We start from the raw sequence: 21,382 nt of genomic DNA on the forward strand, positions 1-21,382 counted from the left end.
GAAGTTGTCTAGATACTTAGAAATGTGCTAAAAAGTTAATTATGACAATATGTTATGCTATAAAGGCGTAATGAGATGTAATGTGTGGGTATTAATTCTTTTCTCCCATATAACAACTATACTTACCAGTAATAAAGAAGAAACCAGAAGAGGGGTTATAAAATAAATTACACATTTCTGTACAGCACAATTTTTTAGCCAATTGAGTGTAATACTTGTTGGATTCTTTTGTTCCAATGGGTGGTAGCCATTGTTCCAGAAATTGATAGCAAGTTTGTAGTGGAAGCCTATTTGGGCAATTTTAGGAATCCTTATAACAAAAGTTAATTCACAAAACGCATCTTGGTTTTTTGATAGAACCTGTAATATTGTCAAGAATTTATATCATACTGCATGTCATTGAAATACTGTTAAAAGGACCCCATAAAGAAAATAAGTTGGTGGTTTTTGTAGAGCAGAGAAGACAAAGTTTACAAGAAAACATTAAGTCAGGGAGAGCCCACGGAAGCTTTTGTCCTCTGTTTTCTGCAAGGTAAGGCCTGAAAATGCTTTCCTTATTTCTGCTTTTTAGTCAGAAACCTGATGGATGTTTGTAATAAATCTCCTCTTGTCCATTGTCCATCAGTTTTGTACATCTCCCATCTTACACCTGTGTTGAGCAGATTTATCAAGAAACATTGATAAGACAGAGTAAATATTAAATACTGAAAAACATAAGTATCTAACATAGGTTCCATCTTTTGTAGCACTGTTACAACAGAAAAAAGACGCTTCCATGGTAGCCTATATGTAGGGAGGTAAAAGCAGGACCAGAGTCTGGCCTAAGATTATAGAAGAAAGAGACCTCAGGGCTGAAGAAGGACACGGTACAGAACATTAATTCTGTAAGAGAAAGCATGGATTTGATTAACATTTGGATTATTAGTTATACCAGATACAAGCGTATCTTTCCTTCCTTACTCCCAAAAACGGAGATACCTTTGTAACATAAGGCCTTATTTTATATAACTACGTGCTCTAGAAGTGTAACTAAAAGAAAAAATGTTTTTAAGCCAAAACCCCCGAAGTACTCCAAATTCAAGACTCCTGTAAGTATCTGGTGACTGATAAGAAGTAGTTTCACCTTACTGGATTCTCCCCAGTTGCTGTAAAGCTCGAAGATTGTTATATTGGAAAAGCCTAACGGTTTCCTCATGCTCCCGGGGCTCTTCGGGTTTAGTGTCCTACAACAGGGAGCGGCGCTGGTGGCCTGGGACTCTCTGAGTTACCCCCGCTCCCCAGAGGCCTCAAGTCAGTGCCCTCGAGTAAAGGCAGAGAAAGACACCTGAGGAATTCACAAGCAGCCAAGAAATCTTTAAAAACAACTCCGAGTATTAATTCTCATTCGAGATGACAGTTTTCCAGAACAGTGGAATTTCTTCCAGCGGGAGGAGGTTGACGGTTTCAGCTAATGAAGGCTCACTGGTGGTGAGCTCTGAGCTGGGCTCTGCGCTGACAGAGGAGTAAAGTGTGTTCCCCAGGGAATTACAAACACTGGCCTCGGTCTGTGGCTCATCTTGGTGCCATGGCAATAACTCGGGTTTTTTAAGAAACCTTTCTCAACGATGGCTCCTTCTGTGGTGCATACAGAAGCCGGGCACTAAATCACCGAAGCAGCACTGCGCGTTCATCGTGAAGGAAAACCGAAACAGGAGCTTTGGGGAAAGAGGCAGCTGCACCGTTTGCTTCGGTCTGTCTATGACACTGGAGATGGTGTTTGGCAGACGGTTAGCAGCGAGTCTGAACGTAAGCTGTCTGCGAGAGGCAGCGTGGGCACGGGGCTTCAGCCACGCCAGTGGGCGGCAGCAGCTCGGGTGGGGTTTGCACCCAGCCTGTGCAGTCACACACGTACCTCCCTGTGAGCAGAGACCACCCGCACCCCCTGCGCGGTCCTAGAAAACATCAACCAGGAGAACAGCAAACACCAAATATTACTTACATTTCTGCTAATAAGGCAATATAGCAGCCAGAGAAATACTCCTAATTTATATGCGAGTCCTCTTTTCTTTCTTTTTTTTAATGAATATCTTAACGGCAGCAAAACATGAAGCAGGGGAGGACATGCAAACCGCAGCCCTGAAAACACCAGGCAGCAGCACAGCGAGGGGATTAACCAAACATGAGGCATTAGAATATTGCAAAGAGGATCAAAAGAGATTTGCGACTGAAAAGCCACCCACCAGAATTATAGTCAGCTGAGAAGCCAGCCAGACAGAAAACGGGTAAATCTTTTACATTTAGATTTCTCCTAGAATAAACTCAAACTTTGGGATGTGCGCCGCGATAGGTCACGTCAGGCTTTCCTGCGACATGAGGCTGCAAACAACGCCATCTTCTTTCTAAACTGGAAATTATAGCTTTATGATAGTCAAATATTATCTGTCAAAAAAGCAAAATCACATCTAATACGGTCACTGACGCGCCAAAAGCTAAGAGCCCTGAGGACAGCAACAAAGCAGTAGCAGTACAAAAGTTGTTACACAAGAGGAAATATTACAGGGAAATAACAGGAATTTAAGGACCTAATCTTCCCATAACATTCCCTTTGCCAAAATAAAATTCACTCCCAGGGTTCCCAATCCAAAGATACTAAAATAAAATATTAAATGGGAAATTGCTTCTAAGTGGAGATGAAGACACGTCGCTGCAGACAAAGCCATGGATCATCAGAGCAGTGACACACCGAGATCCTGCTCCTCCAAATCTTGCAACATCTGTGGACATTAATGTCCTTAATATGAGGCAATGAGCTTCAGAAGATCGTTGTACCAACATCTGTACCTTCAAATTTTCACGCTGAGATCACCATCATTATGAGCAACAACTAAAAAGGTTAACAAATATGAAACAAGAGTAAGAGGCTTTGTATTTGTCCTGGGTCTGGTGGGGATGGAGTTAACTTTCTCCATAGCGGCCCGTAGGGTGCTGCAGTTTGGATTTGTGGCTAGGACAGCGTTGATAACTCCCCAATATTGCGGCTATTGCCAAGCAGGAGTTGTACAGCGTCAAGTGTGTTTTCTCTCTTTCCCACTCTGCCCCCACAGCGAGCGGGTTTGGAGGGACACGACCCGGAGAGCTGACCTGAGCTGGCCAAAGGCACATCCCATACCCTACGACACTGTGCTCGGCCGTACAAGCTCAGGAAAAGGAGGAGGAAGGGGAAACGTCTGTGGTTGTGGTGTTCATCTTCCCGAGTACCCCTTGGCCGTGCATGCTGATGCCCTGCTTCCCGGGAAGCAGCTAAACATCTGCCTGCCAGTGGGAAGTAGTGAGCAAACTCTTCTTGTGCCCCTAGCTTCCGTGTCACCTGATAAACTGTCCTCATCTCCATCCACAAGTCTCCTTTGCCTTCCTTCTCTTTTCTCTAGACCCAGCGGGAGAGGGGAAGGCGTGAGCAGCCAGGTGGGTGTTTGCCTATTGACCGGGGTCAACCCATCGCATTATTTCATCCCAGCTTTGTTCAGAGTGAATCAGCTGCCCCCCTAAGAACTAATACGTTCCCCAAAATGTGCTCTTCATGTGTTTTTATGGACAAAGCTAAAGATGCTTAATGGGTATGTAGTACTTGTAGCACTAGGAAACCAAAACTGTAGTCCCCAAACTACCTTTGCTTAGAAGATGAGTTTCTGAACCCTGAGAAATTAAGCCATGCAGACAAACTTGTGAAAGGGTGGACTCCTGCTGCCACGAGAGCAGCTGTAACGTCTCTTGCTGTTTTGAGAGCCTGGCCCACTTCTCTCGGTTTTCCTTGAGGGCAGGCGCGCGTCCCCCCCTCACTTTAAGGGGCAGCTTTTGTTTGCTTTGTTGTTCAGCTGCCTGCCCAGCTCAGGCAGCCCAAGGGGGACCACCAGAGACTCACCCTGCGGTGCAGCCCGAACCGCTCAGTGCACTAACGAAATGGGCAGAAAAATCGGCTCCTTCTGAGCAAATGGATTTTCAAATAGGAAATGATCCAGAAGATACCTTGAAAAGACGCTGGGGTGGAAACTCCCTCAGAAGCTACATCAGGGCAAAGACAGGGGACTGACGGATACGGATGCCGAGGATGCGCATCCCTCGGGGAGATTTATGGGTGACTGAATCAGGGCTACTGCTGCTAAAGACTCTTTCATTTCCCTAAATTGCCTTGCTGGCCGAGATCAAACGCTGTGTACTTTCTCTCATATACCAACACCACCTTTTCCAGCACAAATGTCAAATAAATTCCTTTATAAAGTCACAAAATGACTTCAGCTATCACTGAAATGAGAAGATAAATTTGAAATTCATTTTCAGAAGAGCCTAATTTACTGACAAAGAACTGTCATCATGATTACCTCACAAAATAAATATTTTGATACCTACAGGTATTATCCAATACCCTAATGATCTAATTATCTCATCTTATCTGAGCTACTATACAATATATGATATCCTTTCCACTGTATCAAGAGGTTTTCAGCTGCATAATCCTAAAATCAGAGCCCTTGTACACAGTGAAATTTATGCCCATACATAGGTCAAACAGCAAGATGCAATAACAATTTTTTGTAAGTCATAAATAGAAATATTATCTATAACCACATAATGGCAAAGAAGAAAATAAGAGAATGGATTTCATTCATGGTATACGTAGGCCCCCATAGCCCTGACTTTGCAATTTGATTTCAGGAGGAAAAATTAACCTTTAACATGGTACAAGGAATTTCTCTTGGGTGAAAAAAACCACTGCCTTGAGGACGCTGTAAGCATGGCAGAAAAATTAAATTGAAATAAATGTTGGTTATGGATGGTCTGTGTAACCGTTACTCTGTACTGAGAGATTCAACAGAGCGCGAGTGCGTGTTTCAGGAGCCCTTTTCTAGGATATGGTCTAGAGTTCTGCCTTCAAGTCTCAGTTTTCCCAGTTTCTAGTTAGTTTTATGATACCTGTTCCTACCTTAAATATAGCAGTGGAAAGAACATTTTAGTTGGATGACTGAGTTAGACAGCACAAGCTTGCAACACATTTATTTCATTAAAGCAGAGCTTTGAATAAAAGCTAATTTTGATTGCACATAGAAAAGTTTTTATGACTGAAAAGACTCGAAATATTTAGTCTGATAATATGCATGATTCTAAACAACCCATTATGATCAGCTACTGCTAAAAAAACCTAAAAATTGAGCTGGTATGCCACTAGCATATGATTTGAACTAGTAAAGGGTTTGTGGAATAAGCTATGAGACAGGATAAAGCCAGAATGAAGACCTAGGTTTAATGGTCAGTGTTAATTGAGATCTTGCGTTCACCTTGGACAGGTGGTGGGTGCGCTTGTAGGTTTGGGACTGGCAGGGGCTGCTGGGGCTTGAGCTAGAGGAGAGGCAGACGGTAGAGCAACGATTAATGCCCACAAGTACACTGCCAAAATACACTGAGAGGTGACACCTAAACACTGGCCTACAATCAGGGTTCAGACTGGAAAAAAAACCAACAGGCAAAATCAAGCTTATATGGGCCTGCCAAAAAAACCCCCAAAGCTACAGATTCTGTCACTGGAAGCTTGATGGTGGAGTTTAATCTCCCTCCATTTTCCAGTAAGCTTTGGCTTACAAAAACGCACATCTCAGTTGGCATTAACTGATGCTGCCTTTGATCTCCGAGCAGAAATGTATACAAGAAAAATGTCATAAAGTAATATATAAGAATTAAACCTACCTGGCTCAGCCTTTGGCTCTTGCAAAGCACATATTTCAAGAAGCATCAGATATCCTGTATCATATCAGTTTGGGATGTAGTCCCAAGTTTCAACAAGGTAGCACACACAGATACATAGTTTAGTACATATATATGTATGTATATGATGATCCAGTAGCTCATAAACATAAGAGCTGTCTTGCACTTAGATGCAGCACAATGTTATATGGTTAAGTTTTCTGATTTGATTAAGGAGTTAATATAGGAAAGGGAGACAAATGGATCACCAAAATAGTCTCAGGGAGACAAATGGATCACCAAAAATCTGCCAGGGCCACCCTATCTGAGGTGGTCTGCCAACAGCTTCATATTGGAAATTTGCTCCTGCTAACTTGAGTAACTTTTCACTCTCCTTCTGGCTCTCCTTTCTTCCCCTCGCCCCCAACTCTGCTTTTTGATGTCTGAATTGAGCATTGTTCATCTCGCGTGGTTCAAAGTTCAAGATCCTACTTGTATGCGGCATGACATCTTACTAGCTGGAAAAATTTAGTCAAAAACAGACTCTGTGTTGAGAGTCCAACAACTGGATGCAATTTCCACAGCAAAACTTGTGTCACTTAGCTCCAAAACAAGCCTGCATTTAGTGAACCAGAGGAGTCATTGAGTGGGTCAGCCAAGAGCCCACAAACACACACGGTCTGACAAATTCTTTTCAGCAAGCGTCAATAGTACACACAGACAGAAACGCGTTGCAAACCTCAGTTCTGAATCAGAGAGGATGAATCAGGATGAACAGCTTCAGCCAAATAAGAATATTTAGTATTTTTATCTCTCTCGTCTATGAACTGCATCACGTACTATCAGTAATTAAATAACTGCTTCATGCCTGCAACCTGTACCACTTGCCATCTCCTTACCTATCTGCCTCTATGCTTAACACACCTCTCGCCAGGGCAGCACCTTGGAACATCGTACATTTTGTTACCGCAACTATCCTCCGAGTGGAAAATTATATTTACTTTTTAACGGTGGGGAAACGAGGGACAATGAGAGGGGATGGGTAGGGAAGTTTGGAAAATGCGTAGGCTTAAGTGTGTGCGTGCAGAGAGGGGCTATGCAGAGAGATCCGAGCTGGCTCTGACAAGCTGGGGTACGGCGCTGGGCACACCTCACTGCTCTGTGCCGCACCGCCCTGCGTTGGAGGGACAGCCGGGATGCGTCAGCTCGGTTGGGGTTGGCTCCGGTGGCTTAACACAGCAACCGGGCAGCCACATAGTCACTTGTATCACTAGAAAGAATAAGGTCTCCGTTTAACAATTAGTCCTTTTACTGCTGTTGGTAGCGGATGGGAAATACTAAATTGGTTTGTCCAAGGTCACCCAAACGACCTGGAGAACAGAACCAGAAAATTGCCTCTCCAGTTTGTCGGTCACTCCCTTGAGCAAGATTTCAAATAATGAAGAGGTGAATTCATATTTGCCTGAGTGAGGCACAGAATTATCGATGATTACAGTAGAGCCAAGACCCAAGTTTTAAGGTATTGAAACTAAATAATCTTTCTTCATTGCCCAAACCCATCCTTTGAGCTTTGCCACTCGTGTTTTTCTGTGCCAAAAGAACGATCCCAGGCCACTACAATTTGTTTATGGCAGTAAACAACTCGCTACCCAATTTATTATTGGTATGATTTAAATTAATAAAGGAGTTTGTAAGATATTTTTTTTTTCTAAAACCTTTTGACAGAATTGAATTAAAATATGCTAGGATAGAAACCTATTGTAAGTACAAATAACTTTGAATGAAGATGGATCTGTTGAATTTGCTTGTGAGATTCCCTGCATGCTTACAATACAAGCACTCTATTTCAAACAGAATGACAGCAACAATAAATTCATGACTTGTATTAGTGAATATAACATATTATTTCATGGCTATCACATCCACACTGTTATCACATCATGCTGTCATGACATTTGTTTGATGTTCATATAATGACACAATTAAGAAGAGAGCATACATCACCTTTTTATTAAAGTGAGGGAAAAAAAAAAGAGAAATATCTGTCGCTTAGAAGATGCTTGTTTGGAAATGATTTTGAAACATTACCCCTCTCAGGAGAGGCAGCAAAAATATCTGTTCTATCATCTTACAAGAGTAGCCTGTGAGCCACGTTAATCATCTTGGACTTAAATTTATAACAACATGTGGAAGACTTGCTTCACTATTATTAGAAGTTGGAAATTTCGTATGTGTTCTTCGACTAATTTAAGGTTCACTTCTGCTTCGAACATTATACCCCAAGTAATAAGTGCTATAAGAGGTCATTTACATTCAGGAAATTATTTTTGGAAGAAGCTCCTGCTTGATGCAAAAGGGCAAAGGCCACTGGAACTTAAAGTCAAGCATCGGCTTCTTTTAGGGCTTGATCTACACAACCTTCGGAAGTCCCTATGATCTTCGAATTCAGTTTCAAAGGATTTCTGCAACACTGCCTTTGGAATATTTTGTCTTTACTGATGCTTTGCCAGGTTTTATTAATTACTCATGGCTTTGTATATGTGCTCATTTGCGAATGGAATTGCACACAAGATTTGGTCTCTTCAAGCAGCACTGGGACTTTTTTTGAATCCTTATTATACTTCAAGTTCAGTATTGTTATTTTGTCCTTTGAAAGAAGAAAGCCATTTCATGCTATAAAATCTCTGCATTTGAATCTGTTAGTCTTATAGGCACGAATAAAGAATTTTGTCAAAAAATTTTTGCATCTCTTTGGATATTGATACAGCTTCTTTGTTCTCTCTAGCAGAAAACTAGAAGATTTTGTGCTTTCTCCCCCCTCCCAGTGGATTTCATGGTGTTAGACGCGTTTGCATAGGCATGTGGATGCACTGCAATAGCATCCATACTCCACCCTCATCCCCAAAATCAAGACCCCAAAGACTCAGTGCCACAGCAGTCATGAAAAGGGGTTTTGGAGGATTCTCAGCCACTTCTCAAAGTCATCACTGACTGTGAGTAAAGTGAACAAAGTCTGTTTATTTAAGCTCTGAAACTTTTTTTTCCCTTTCTCTTTTTCTTTAAATATCCTTCTGCCGCTCCTACAGTCATGCACAGAGCAGATGGAAAGTAAATTTATTCTAGCTTAGTTCCTGACTGCTCAGCTGTGCAGCAGCCAATATCATAGGTGGTGCTGTATACACCAAGTACCAGTAAAAATAATGGTTGCTTTTTCTTTTATCTTGTAAGTAAAGGTAGTTTTATGATGTCGTATAGAAAATCAAAGTTTATATGATATAATCTCACCTTTGAGAAAATTTGGGCTCACTGTTAAAGTACATTTGAGGGACGTCACTGATAAAAGTATTTAGTATTGTAATTGTCATCCCAGTAAACTCAAGTGCAATACTTAAAACTATTACATGATTTTAAAAAACTTAATAATGCATAGTTTAAGCAAATTTAACCTGTTCAAATTTCTTTTTGGATGCAAGAAACTTCCATGTCATGGAAGCAGCCAGAACCACCCAAAGTGGAACAATTTAGCATTGCTTTTAAGAGCTGCGCTTCTCAGGAGGTTCGACTACAGCTAAACTAGAAGCGCTTCGGGGAAAAATACCTTCACGTCCTGCCTTCCAGTCAAACAGCCGCGTAGAGCAGACCGTTCCGCTGGGATTACTGAGTACGCAGCCAGGCAGAAGGAAGAACTGAATTTCTTGCAAAGCTTACAGGCGTTTGTGTTTATTATACTTTTGTAAAAAAATTGTTATTTTTTAAAGAGAACGCCACTGTGAATAGCTCGGTTAAAAACTTCTGTTCAATGTGCAGGTGTTTTTTGTAACTTCCAAATACCAGAATGGGTAAATAAAAGTCCACTATAGTTTATCTACAGCTGTATAATCAGTACATTACCTTGACTGAAGTATTGTAGACATTTGTAGAATATTGTTGATTACTCTCTGTTAAGAGAAACAAACTCCTCACAGCGTAGCCCTAGAAAAGGGGAAAAAATGATACAGGGCTAAACCACTAATATTGAAAAAGCAGAGCTATTTACTGTAGAAAAGAAAGAACATGATAATCTATCTAAAGGTATGCATGGAAGAGAGGAGGCAGATAAGAAACTGCTGTTTTCTATTTCTCATAGAAAAAGTACAACAGACCGTGTAAGGGAAAGGAAAGGAAAGGAAGGAAATTCCATAGTGATAAAAGGAGAAATCTCTTTACTTATCTCTTTACGTAGTCAGCCCATAGGAGATGCTACCACTATAGTGGATTCAGAACACCTAGATTTACTGTAATGCGCACCTTAAAGTTTGGAAAAGATTTCTGATCTCATGCTTTGACACTGAAGCCAGTCCTTAGTCTGCTCAAGGTGCAGAGCTGCGAGGTGGCAGGTTATTTTGCAGGCTTTCGGAGATTTCTTGAGGATTATACCATTTCCTGGTCCCTGTGACTGTGGTAAAGGAAACAAACTTTACAGCAGACCTGAAGGATCTGGGTGTGTGCTAAATACATGCATGTTATCTCTGATTTCACAGCCTCAACCAAAATTGGTGGATTAGTAATTAAACAGCAGAAAACAGAAAAGCACGTATTTCACGGAACACACAGTTTAATGACGGTCTCACTGGAAAACAAAAGAAATCGGTGAAAACCAGAGAAGAGAATGGAAAGACACGAGGGGGAACAGGGATTCAAGAAGCACAGTTTGAATTCCCTGTACACCTCTGGGTATAGCCACGCGGATGTGATGAAAAACACGCCCATAAATATTAAGGAACTAGCTATTAGTAGGCGCAGAAATATAAATTAACTGAACGTTAACGCTTAGGACACCGAATGGCTGAATTACATCAAGAATACAACCCTGACAGTCAACAATGAGATATTTAAAAGATATTTGCATTATAGCTTTACAAAAGCAGAGAAAGCTTACCAGGCTCGTTTGAATCGGAATGAAAATAACCTGGATTCTTGGGTCCTGACTGATTTGGTCATACAGATGCAAAACCTGCTCTGGAGGCACGCGGCTCCTCTGACGGGCCACAAGAATTGTCCTGAGCCTCATTAGCTTTCTTATTGATTACTACTCGTTAACAAGATTTGTGGTTTATTGTGGTTCTCTTGAAACACCTGCTCTTCTTCTGATCATTTGTAGAATGCCAAAAGAGCTTTTCCAGAAAAACCCCAAACCAAACCCCCAAAATATTTTGTGATGGCTGCTGCTATGGAAGTTTGTGAACAGAGTTATCTGGACGCAAACCGCAACAGATATTTCAACGTTGCTGTGGGAGGCAAACGAACCACTGCAGATAAGATAAAACCAGTTGAGCTCTTTAGCCGTGTCTCAGAGCCAACCTCCAACACCAGCTGAAACAAGGCAGCGCCAGTGCATTTGGGCAAACTGGTTCCAGCTCCTCGCCTTTCCCCTGCCTTTGGCACCCGCTTTGTGCCTCTCGGGAAGAAAAAAGGTGAGGAAAGTTGCTCCCAAGGCAAAGCTCAGATATACGCCTTATCCTAAGAGGAAATCTAGCCCACCCCCTCTGACCCTGCTTAGAACTTACACGACACATTCAAGCTCAGTCCGTTGCTGGAAGATGGAGAAATGTCTGTTTAACGTCACCGCAACCTGCGGCTGGAAGGAAAGTCGCTGCCGTTGCCGTGCTCAGTAGCCATCCTTCAGAAAGCAGGGAGCTGCGGAATGCCTGCCAGTCTCCCCTCACCCTCCGCTAATTCCCGTGATTAGGAATGCTTGCGTTGCGTGTTCTTGTGTTGTCTGCTTTTATTGAATGAAAAACTCCCCAGGGACCATGCTGCGAGAAAGCTGAAGTGAAAAAGCACCCTCGTGCCCTCGGCTGATTTTTGGTTTTCTGTATGGACGGAGGAAAGGCTTGGCTGGGCCACCATAACCCTAAAGCAGTTGCTCCTTCTTGTGCGGGAGACCCGTCAGCGTGGCTCCAGTAAGTGTGCCATTGCCCTTCCTTCCAGCACCAGCATCCATCCAGTCACGCTTTGGTCCCAATGCCTTGAAGTCACCTTCCTAACAGAGAAGGTATATGGGAAAGGTTTGCTGTGGTTTATGTACTGTGCACGGCAAACGCGCTCCTTCGAGAAGAGAGAGGTTCATAAAGCATGATGGATGTCTTGCAGGAACGGCATATTAATAGCAGTAATTAAAGAGCAACTCTACCCCAACGACTGGCTCTAACGCAGCAGCTTAGAAAGATGGCTATTTTTGAGGAAGCAAGGGCCTCTCTGTAAATGCTGCAAAGATTCAGGGCATTGTAGGACTCTTATCCTAGATAATGTAACAGAGAACAGGCATCATACCTAGCTGTACGGAGAAATTACTGACGGTGGCGACTTCCTCACTATCTATAAACCACGGACGACACCGTTATACTGAAAAACACTTTTTGATTAGATTCTCTCTTGAAAATCAAAATTAAATTCTGTGCTATGCAGTGGTGGTTGCTGGTATTATAGAGGGTCCCCGTGAGTTTGTACTTGCTGCATTGCCCTGTTTCGCTCTGGGCTAACACAGCTTGAGGCCTTCCAAAACAGCTTGTTGAAGCACAGAGCATCGTAACGCAAATAACATCCTTTCCAGGGTAATACGCTTCTTTCAGCGCTCACTATGACTCACAGTAGAGGCTACAAAATTGGCTATCAGTTCTCCTCGTTTTATTACACTTCAGTAGTGCTGAACAGCTGAAACAGAAAAACAAATTTAACCCTATACAGTAACGCTCAGATAATGAGCTGTAAATTTGATTTATGATTAATAGATTAGATTATTAACTTATATCAATATCAGCTGACACCAAATCCTAGCCTGGAAGTGCAAGAAGGTGTGCCTCTCACTAAATAATTAGCATTTCTAAGTACAACATTCTTCCTATATACACGACAGATATACATTTTATCCAATTCCATATACATGCTGAAATAAGTAATTCCTTCTCATCATTTTGATAGACCTTATTTCTTATAAGAAATACATACCATTCATTTTGTAGCACAATTCTGGAAAGTATTTAGTGACTTTATGGTCCTCCCAGCTAATGCCTGATTGATTGACGTGAGGGAAGAGACATACAGAAAGGCAGTCTCTTTTATTAAGCTGGACAGTGTAGTAAGAAAAAATGAGCAAACTTTTGAGCAGAGACCTGCTCTTTTTGTTGAATGTCCAATCAAAACCTATATATATATACATATATTTATATGTACAGAAAACCCCTACAACTATATAAATACAAACATAATATTTTTAACACAGTTTAGGATCTAGTGCAGCAATGTCTCTCTACTGAGTTATTACTGGGATATTAAAATGTACCGCACAGCTTTCTCAGAGTTATTGATGTAAGTCATTAGTTTACATCAATCAAACTTTAGAATTAGCAAAGCAGCCAACTGCAAATTCAGTAGTAATTAATTAATTTTCCTTTCTTCTAGAGGCTTTGGACAAAATGACAAAATGTTGCAATTTCCTAATGCTGAGCTACTTTGGTAATTTGTAGAAAGTATAATAAAGTAATTTGATATAGTCAATTTTATTTCCATTTTGCATTGCGTTCCTAATTATATCATCCGTCCATTTTAATCAACACGCTCCAGAAAGCCTTAAAGGTTTGGTCAAACTGTTACATTTTTAATTGATCATAAGCTTGGCTTTTGTATGCAGCAAGAGACTCTTTTCCTTGTTAAAACTTCAGAAACGATCGTGAGCCACTTGCTTGAAGTTCCTCAGATTTGTGTACTCAAAATATCCTGGTACAAAGTTCACTTGACATAAAAAAAGCTTTGTGCAGTTATCAGAAAGTCAATAGCATACAAATTACTCTATATCTATTCATCTGAGTATCCTAGGAATATTTTTTTCTATTAACTCTTCCAGATCTACTCACTAAAAGCCATTCTCTGGTCTACATTAATAGGAGCATGCCTATTCCAGCTAATGTTACACCGGCACTCCTTAAAACTCAACTCTGAAGCAATGTAATATTTCAGAGCTATTATATGAACTATGTTTTGCATAATCCTTTTGATCATTTGCATAGTCAGTAAAGAGTATGAAAGCTTTACGTCATTTCCATGAGTATAGGGCATATATCCATTGATACAGTGATAGTCAGGCTCTTTGCTACAAGACTATGAAGAGTTAACTCCTAAGCGGCTCTTTATACCTGCAGAATGATAGAGGGGGTTCGCAAGTCTGTTGCTGAAGGTAAAAAAACCCCAAAGAGTCAATTCCTTTGTGGTTGATTCCTGTTTCTCATCAACTAGTTGGCTGATGCTGCCAATTAGCAGGCTGATGGGAGAGAAAAGCTTGCAAGTCCCAAGAAAAAAAACAAACCGCAAACTTGTAAATTTTTAAAGCGTCAGCCTTTAAATTGTGAGGAACTGGAAATGTCTGCTAAAGGAGCCAGAGACAATTCCCCAGGAGGAAAGGGCAGTAAAGCTAATGCTTGAGCCAGTATAGGCCGCTTTCCTTCAGTTGATGCTCTTCTGTGATGCTTCATAATGGAGCTCATAAATACAAAACATCTTTACCACATCGGCAGGGAGCAAACAACAAATCAGGAAAGATATAAAAAAGGAGAGGGAGTAAAAGCTGTGTTTCTTCTTCCCTTGGATGGCACAACCCCTTTGAACAGTTGCACTAGTACGTGCAACTCCAAAGCTACCTCACTTATTACAAAACTTATCATTTATGTTTTTCTCCTCCAAACGAGGATCAAAATCATCAAGAAATTTCACTCAGTCTCTGATCTGCTCTTTGTCTTCTAAAACCCTGAAGCAGCCTATATGACCTCCTGTCTCTGCATTATTTTGTAGGGGGTTTTGCCCAGACAACACCTGATTCTTTGGGGTCTTACTTCAGTAGAAACAGCTTCATCAGAAGCTACATCCTTTTGTGCCTGCTTTTTGCCATTACACACTTCTGTTATTAAATGACTTTGAAGGCTTTAATATGATGTATTTTATCATCAAAAATTACCTGTTTTAGTTTTTTTCCACAGGGTTTTTGCAAATTTAAATTACCAGCATTTTTAACAGCAGGGTTAAATCAGGTAACCTAGTTCTAAGCTGTCGATTAAACAACTTTGCTGATGAATATGCCAGATTCCAAGGCCACCTTGGATGACTATGGATCTGAATATCGTTCTTTGATTCCTTTGAGAATGTTATCACCACTTTCCATTCCATCGTAGAGGCTCTTCCCACAAATTAGCCTTTCTAAAACTGACTATAGATCACCGAATCACAGAGTGGTAGGGTTGGAAGGGACCTCTGGAGATCATCTAGTCCAGTCCCCTGCCAGAGCTGGTTCACCTCGAGCAGGTGGCACAGGAACGTGTCCAGGAGGGTTTTGAATGTCTCCAGAGTTGGAGACTCCACCACCTCTCTGGGCAGCCTGTTCCAGTGCTCTGCCACCGTCAAAGTAAAGAAGTTCCTCCTCACGTTTAGGTGGAACTTCCTATGTTCACATTTGTGCCCGTCTCCTCTTGTCCTGTCCCCAGGCACCACTGAAAAGAGCCTGGCCCCATCCTCCTGACACCCACCCTTTAAGTGTTGATAAGGTCCCCCCTCAGCCGTCTTTTTTCCAAACTGAAGAGACCCAAATCCCTCAGCCTTTCTTCATAAGAGAAATATTCCAGCCCCCTAATCATCTCGGTAGCCCTTTGCTGCACCCTCTCCAGCATGTGGCGGCAAGGGAAGGAGAAGCTGTACCACAATTTTATCTTAGTCTTTCTGCTCGCTTGGAGCAATGACAGGAGATCAACTAAAGTGCACACCCTTGGGCAAGAACTGTGATCCGCATATTCCTAAATGAACTTTGTAAGTAGGAAAAACCGTCAGTCCTGTGTTGCTATGAGGTATGAAGTACCACCTTGCAAAGGAAAAGGTTGATATTACTGCTCTTTACTGGGATTTCATTAGTGGACGTTTTTGAAAGAAGTTTCATGGGCAAAATCATGTTGTGACATTTCTCATCGCCTCCTTTCTCTCGGTATGCATTTTAAACAGCCTGCCGCTCTCAGTCTGAAAGGTAATCTTCCTTTTTGTCTCAGGTTTAAAGTAGGTGCCTAAAAATGTCTATATCATTTGGCGCAACTGAAAATTCTTACGCTTATACAGAGTAGACAACATTTAGAGTGTTTAGAAGAAACGCCTTACAACTTCTGGATCTGTTTTGACTTTTGAAATATTTGTGTTTATAACACTTAAACATGGACCTAAACACTATATATAAAAACCTAAGACTAACACCTTTGCCGTGTGTGCAGAAATGCACAGTGCGAGTGTGGTTGGCCAATCCCGGTAGGTACGGCAGCAGCCAGGAGAGAACACCAATGTACGTTTTCAGTATCTATTTCATTGTGAAATAATTACGCTACATTATTATCAGCTGTATTACGGTGTGACGATTATGTCCCACCTTAAAAGGAGTTCAGCAAATGCGTTGCCGCTGCAGATGCATGCTGCTAGAACGATGTGCCAGGCTTGCAATCCCGGAAAAGTGCTTTTATTTTAACCATTAGAATTCCATGTATTTATGAACTCACTGTCCCAAACACTAAGAGTTTTGGAAGATGTTACTTCAAAGCCAGCCCCTCTGCTTACAAAAATCAGAAGAGGAAAAAAAATGCTATTCGTACCCCTGTATATCACTATATTGCTGTGATTTTACTTGTCGCTTATAGGCAAGCGGGCACCAGGTGTTACAGGTTGTTCCCATTCCGCCTGTACCTATATTCCGTAGAGGCAAAACCACGGAGTGGGACCAAAGTGAAAGAGGCGCACAGGGAGGGCAGCAAAGGGGTAGTTTGGACGAGGAGCCAAATCCGTCCCGCAAACAGCTATCTTCTGATCAAAAAAGTTGATTAATTCAGTCTGTTATGGCACTGGGCAAGATTAAGCAGAGTCAAAGTTGCTGCATCCTGCAAAACTACGTTTTTCTGCTTTTGTCAAGAACATCTGTTAGCTTTTAACCCATCGTGTATTTAAAAGAAAAAGAAAAAAAAAGAAAAGGAGGAAAAGGAAAATGACTCTTCAGCGCTGTGGCCCTCGTTTCCCAGTGGATGCCGTTCCCGAACACCCCAGCAGAGGACAGGCCACTCATACCAAATCTCTGACCTCCGGGGCCCAAAATCCCCTTCAAAAGAGTTGTGCCTGAGAGAGAACGCAAGCATTCTTGTAGCTAGTAATACCAAGACGAAGTATTTTGGTATTTCAAGCACTTTGATTGTGCAAATGCAGAAGTGAAACCTCTCCAAGTAGAGTAACAGCTCCTTAGCGGAATTCAAGGTTTCCCATCGGCGATGCAGCGGCTGATGCAGCTATTTTAAAAGACATTGAAGATGAATGTCAGGATGAATGTCAGAAATTCTGAGTAAAAGCGTAAAAGCTACATCTTTAAAGAAAAGACAGCATTCTGCAGCAAGGGTAGAGCCTTTAAACAGGTATTTAACAGGGCTCTTTTATAAGATTTATTATAAGACTGGTAATTAGATGCCATAGCGAAGGCTACAGAATAAAATACCAAACACAAAAGAGCTCAGAAAAACTGGCATCTTTTACTATAATTGCATCCTTCCTTAAATTTTTTTAATGAGCCTAATGGGAATATATTTTCCTGTCTGTTTCTAAAGTTCATTTCCATTAGTGTATCACGTTGGTTCTGGAGCAACACGAATTAACAAGTATTGGGATACGTAGGAGAGAAAAAAGCGACGGGGCATTTTTGGCCCATTCCACAGGCACAGTTATGCATGGCAGCACAAAAGCTGTGGGCAGGAAGGAGATGGCCAGAAAGGCAAGAGTAAGCCAGAAGTTGAAGGGGACCCCATATGACTTCCCTGCCCAAGAGGTTCAGAAGAATCTCTTGGCCAAGCTAAGAGGTGCAGCAGGGGCTGAAGTTGCCACAGCGCCAGTTTGCCATCAGTTTTACCTGTTTCTCCCATTTTATCCATCACATGCTTACATACCATGGCTCACAAGAAGCTCCTTAGCAGGTAGGACTCACTACTGTCTCCCATAGCTCCTGAGTTGAGTCATCCACCAGACAGAGGGACGTTTTGTCCTCGTACTCAAACTGCAGACACAGACCCAAGCATACCCTGGGGGAGACCACTCAAAATCCCTGAACATCAGGGTTTTCCTGGGAAAACAACCTGAGAACAGGGGCTGAGAACCCCCACCCAGATGCCAGGGTACAGGGCATCCGTGCCCTGCCCCGTGCACACTCTTCTCCTCAGTGAAATACGCTCTCCGATACCTGGAACTCAAAACTGGTGAAAACAAGATGAACTTACTTATTTTTTTGGTAAGTTGCAGTAATTAAATGTTCATACCATCAAAATAAAAAAAATAAAGTTGACTTTCAGTAGCTGATACAGCACAACGTTTAGAACGTTATATGTGACTACTTTTCTAGGAAAAAAAAAAAAAAGTATAGCAGGGGACAAACTGTTTCAGGGCATTTGTTACAGAGCAAGAGTTCATACTACTTCCAGTCTTCATATTTTAGTTCATGGCAATAAGTTGAATTTTAAAAGTGGTTACTTTAGCCTTACAGTAGCTGCAGCTTTAGTTTTCATAACGTGATTGGGATGATGTTTTCATAGGCTTTTTGTTATTGCAAGATTTCTTTCTAGGTGTTTTATAGACATGACCTTATATCTGCTATGAGGTTCAAAGCAATGCATTTATCTTGCAATTCAAGCAGCTGGTAAGTTAAGGCAGCTGGGCTCATAGTTAAACACTTAAAAACCCTAACTCCATTGCATTTAATTATATGTCTGAATTTTTCTATTCAAATTTAACCAACCAAAATTACTTCACAAACATTATTCCCAACTTATTGCAGCTAAGTGAGAGATGAATCTGGCCCAAAAATATTTAAAATGGAATTTTCTATCCATTTCAATACGCTATTCTAGAAATCAGGCTTTGCGCTGACAACAGTGAGAGAAAAGGTGACTCAAAGAGGATCGTCCTCAGTGGCTCAAGAGGAATGTTGTATCTTCCTTATAAAATAAAGCCGGGAGAGAAGCCAGCTGCTTCAGAGGTAGGACTTGACATCAATGTAAACAGGAATCACAGATTTGCAGTGCATTTCACACCACCTGATTTTTTCTTCAAGTGCTACCTTCGGAGGTAGAATCGATTATGGGAACTATTCCATTTAACTTAAACAACAGAAAAAAGCAGAGTGAATTTCTGGTCCTGCAGGCTGTAAGGATGTGTTTGGAAATCTAGCCTACAACAGGATGAAGTTGTCTGATTTCTGGCAGGGTTATAACCCATGTCCTTCTCCTTCCCTGCCATGAGAGCAGCTCCTCCATACCCCTGTAACTCTCCCTTTTCTCAGAAACGTCCTGGTTTCCTTCCATGTCCACTTGGTCCACCTCCAAAACAAGCTCAAATCCCATCCTGCTCCCTATCTGTCTTTTCTGGGTTGCTGGCCCAGCAAGGGATGACACACTGTAGATGGTCCAGAGCTATCAGCATGCTGACTAATGACGAAGACGCACAAGCTGATTGGCTAATTAGAGGCTGCCAAAAAGGATGGGTAATAGTTGGGCTCCGTTTGCCTTCTCCTCAGGGAGGGCATTAGTAATCTCCTTTTCCTCTACACAGTCACTGTTTTTCCATAAAACTCACAGTAACGCAGTGTCTTTGAAACCTCTATAGTGGTCAAATTTGTTGGGGGTGGGTTTGGGGTTTTTTTCGTTCTTTTTTTTTTAGGTTTTCCAACGAGCACAAAAGCTGCTGGTGGAAGAGGGAAAGGAGAGAAGTTGACAGGTAGACAGTTCCTTTCCTTCAGAAAGGAACATTCTTACATTGCTTGATTTTGGGGGCCTGAGCCATGATCTTTGAATAGTTCGGGTTGGGAATACTATTCACTATTGGCAGGCACGGCGGGTAGAATGACACAAATCCCAAAGTTAATATTAAAATGCCATAAAGTTCAGTAAAATATGCATTTCATTTTTAACTCTTCTTTAGTTTTGCTGGTGGGGTTTTTTGTTTAAATTATTTTTTGCCAAATGGATTTTTGAAACAACTTTTGCCTGGTCACTTTATCGCTTACTTCTCACACCTCTGTCACCTACTTTTGTAGTCATCACTTTCCGAAAACATTACAATGAAAGCCAGAAAGAAAAGCAAAATGCATATTGTATTATAATTACTATTAAATAAATTAGATCCTGCAATAGGCTCCTGATCAAGTGCAACTGTTTAAGCTTTCTTCCAAGTTCTTGCAGCCTCATAGAAAAGAAAAAGCCGGCAACAGCAAAAGAGGAAGAGAAAGGTATTCTACTGACAGCCTAGAGTTATGCAGAGTGCATCAATACGAAGTGCATTTTATGAGGGAAACATTGGAAAAATACTGCTCTTGGTCATGCGGCTGCTGGTGAATTCTGGGGCCCTTTTGTCATCCTTGGTCAGTAGTCCCTATGCCACCACTCCAGCTGCTGTTGCTGCTTCCTCCTTCTAACCAGGGAGCAGAGGCATGGTGCTCCACAGGGTCTGTTCACCACCACTTGTCACCTTGGTGGCCGAGAGCAAGCTCAGCTCTTGCTCAGAGCTCACTGGGGTTTCAGGCGTACAAGAGAGGACTTTGGTCCTGCAGCCACCACCAAATGCGAAAGGGGCCCTTTTTTGCAGACCAACAGAATCCTTGCAGAAGATTGGGAAAAATAAAATAAATGGAGGTTCTGCATGCTCGTGATGAGCCACAGTACCCGTGGGAAGACCTGGAACAAGAAGGAGCAGGCCAGGTGCCAGCGCGGGCACTGGGCGAGCTGCTGCAGAGCACATTCAAAGAGGAGTCATGGTGCGAGGGACATCGCTTTGCTGAGCACTTCTCTTGTCCCCTCTCCAACATGAGTGGCTTATAGCCACAGCCTGCCAGAGCATTTAATTACTCTCATATTAATGACTGCATCATTATTCCCACCTGGTTACTGGTGGATCATTGTTCTCTTTAAAACTATTTCTGGTGTGAAGCCTGGTGCCTGTCAAGGTTTCCGCTCGGGGTGGATATCCTTTTATACCCAACTGGTTAAATCATTCTGGTTTAAAATAAAAAAGAATTAAAAATAGTTTTATTATGATATTCACTGTCATAATAGTAAACAAGCAAATAAGACCCCCCCAACATAAACCCCCCAGAAATTCACCAACAGGGTCAGTGCTTTTCAAAAAGCTTCTTACTGTGAATCATGCTATGCATCTTCCATAAAAATACATTTCCAGCACTTGAAATGCCCTAAGAATCTGTTTAAAACATGTTATAGACATGGCAGGCAGTTTTCACTGCAAACTCGGATCTACCCTGACTTCTAGTTCCAGTGAGCCACGAGCCCATTGATGTTGCCACACGTTGGGAGTAGCTGCACCAGTATCTTGTGTAAAAAGCAAATGCCCAGGAGCTAAGTCGTCCAGCTGCTTGCTTTAAACACAGATTTTGACTGAAATCAGAATATCAGGGTCTGACCCTAAAGCCATAGGTCTGGAACGTGCAAGCGTGATACATCTATTGCTTGCATCAACTTTACACCAGGGTAGGAAAATCAATTTCAATTGAATACTCACGATTTACATCACTGGTCATGAGCTGAATGTTAGGCTCAGTTGTGTGCAAGGCAGTGAATTTGCACGCCCTGGGGAG

At 41.9% G+C, this 21,382-nt stretch overlaps 1 long non-coding RNA gene across 1 annotated transcript in view; it reads right to left on the bottom strand.

Moving 5' to 3' along the window:
* The window catches only part of LOC134518798 (uncharacterized), a 23,124-nt gene continuing 1,742 nt past the window's right edge, over positions 1-21,382 (bottom strand). The window contains exons 2-6 of the long non-coding RNA XR_010072064.1: positions 21,307-21,374; positions 20,669-20,783; positions 10,000-10,147; positions 9,604-9,684; positions 1-1,931 (exon numbers count right to left, since the gene is read on the bottom strand). This is a non-coding gene — a long non-coding RNA (uncharacterized LOC134518798). The remainder of the gene's footprint in view (positions 1,932-9,603; positions 9,685-9,999; positions 10,148-20,668; positions 20,784-21,306; positions 21,375-21,382) is intronic.

The sequence above is a fragment of the Chroicocephalus ridibundus genome, chromosome 7 (genome assembly GCF_963924245.1).
Source record: "Chroicocephalus ridibundus chromosome 7, bChrRid1.1, whole genome shotgun sequence".
In the NCBI taxonomy this organism is placed as follows: domain Eukaryota; kingdom Metazoa; phylum Chordata; class Aves; order Charadriiformes; family Laridae; genus Chroicocephalus; species Chroicocephalus ridibundus.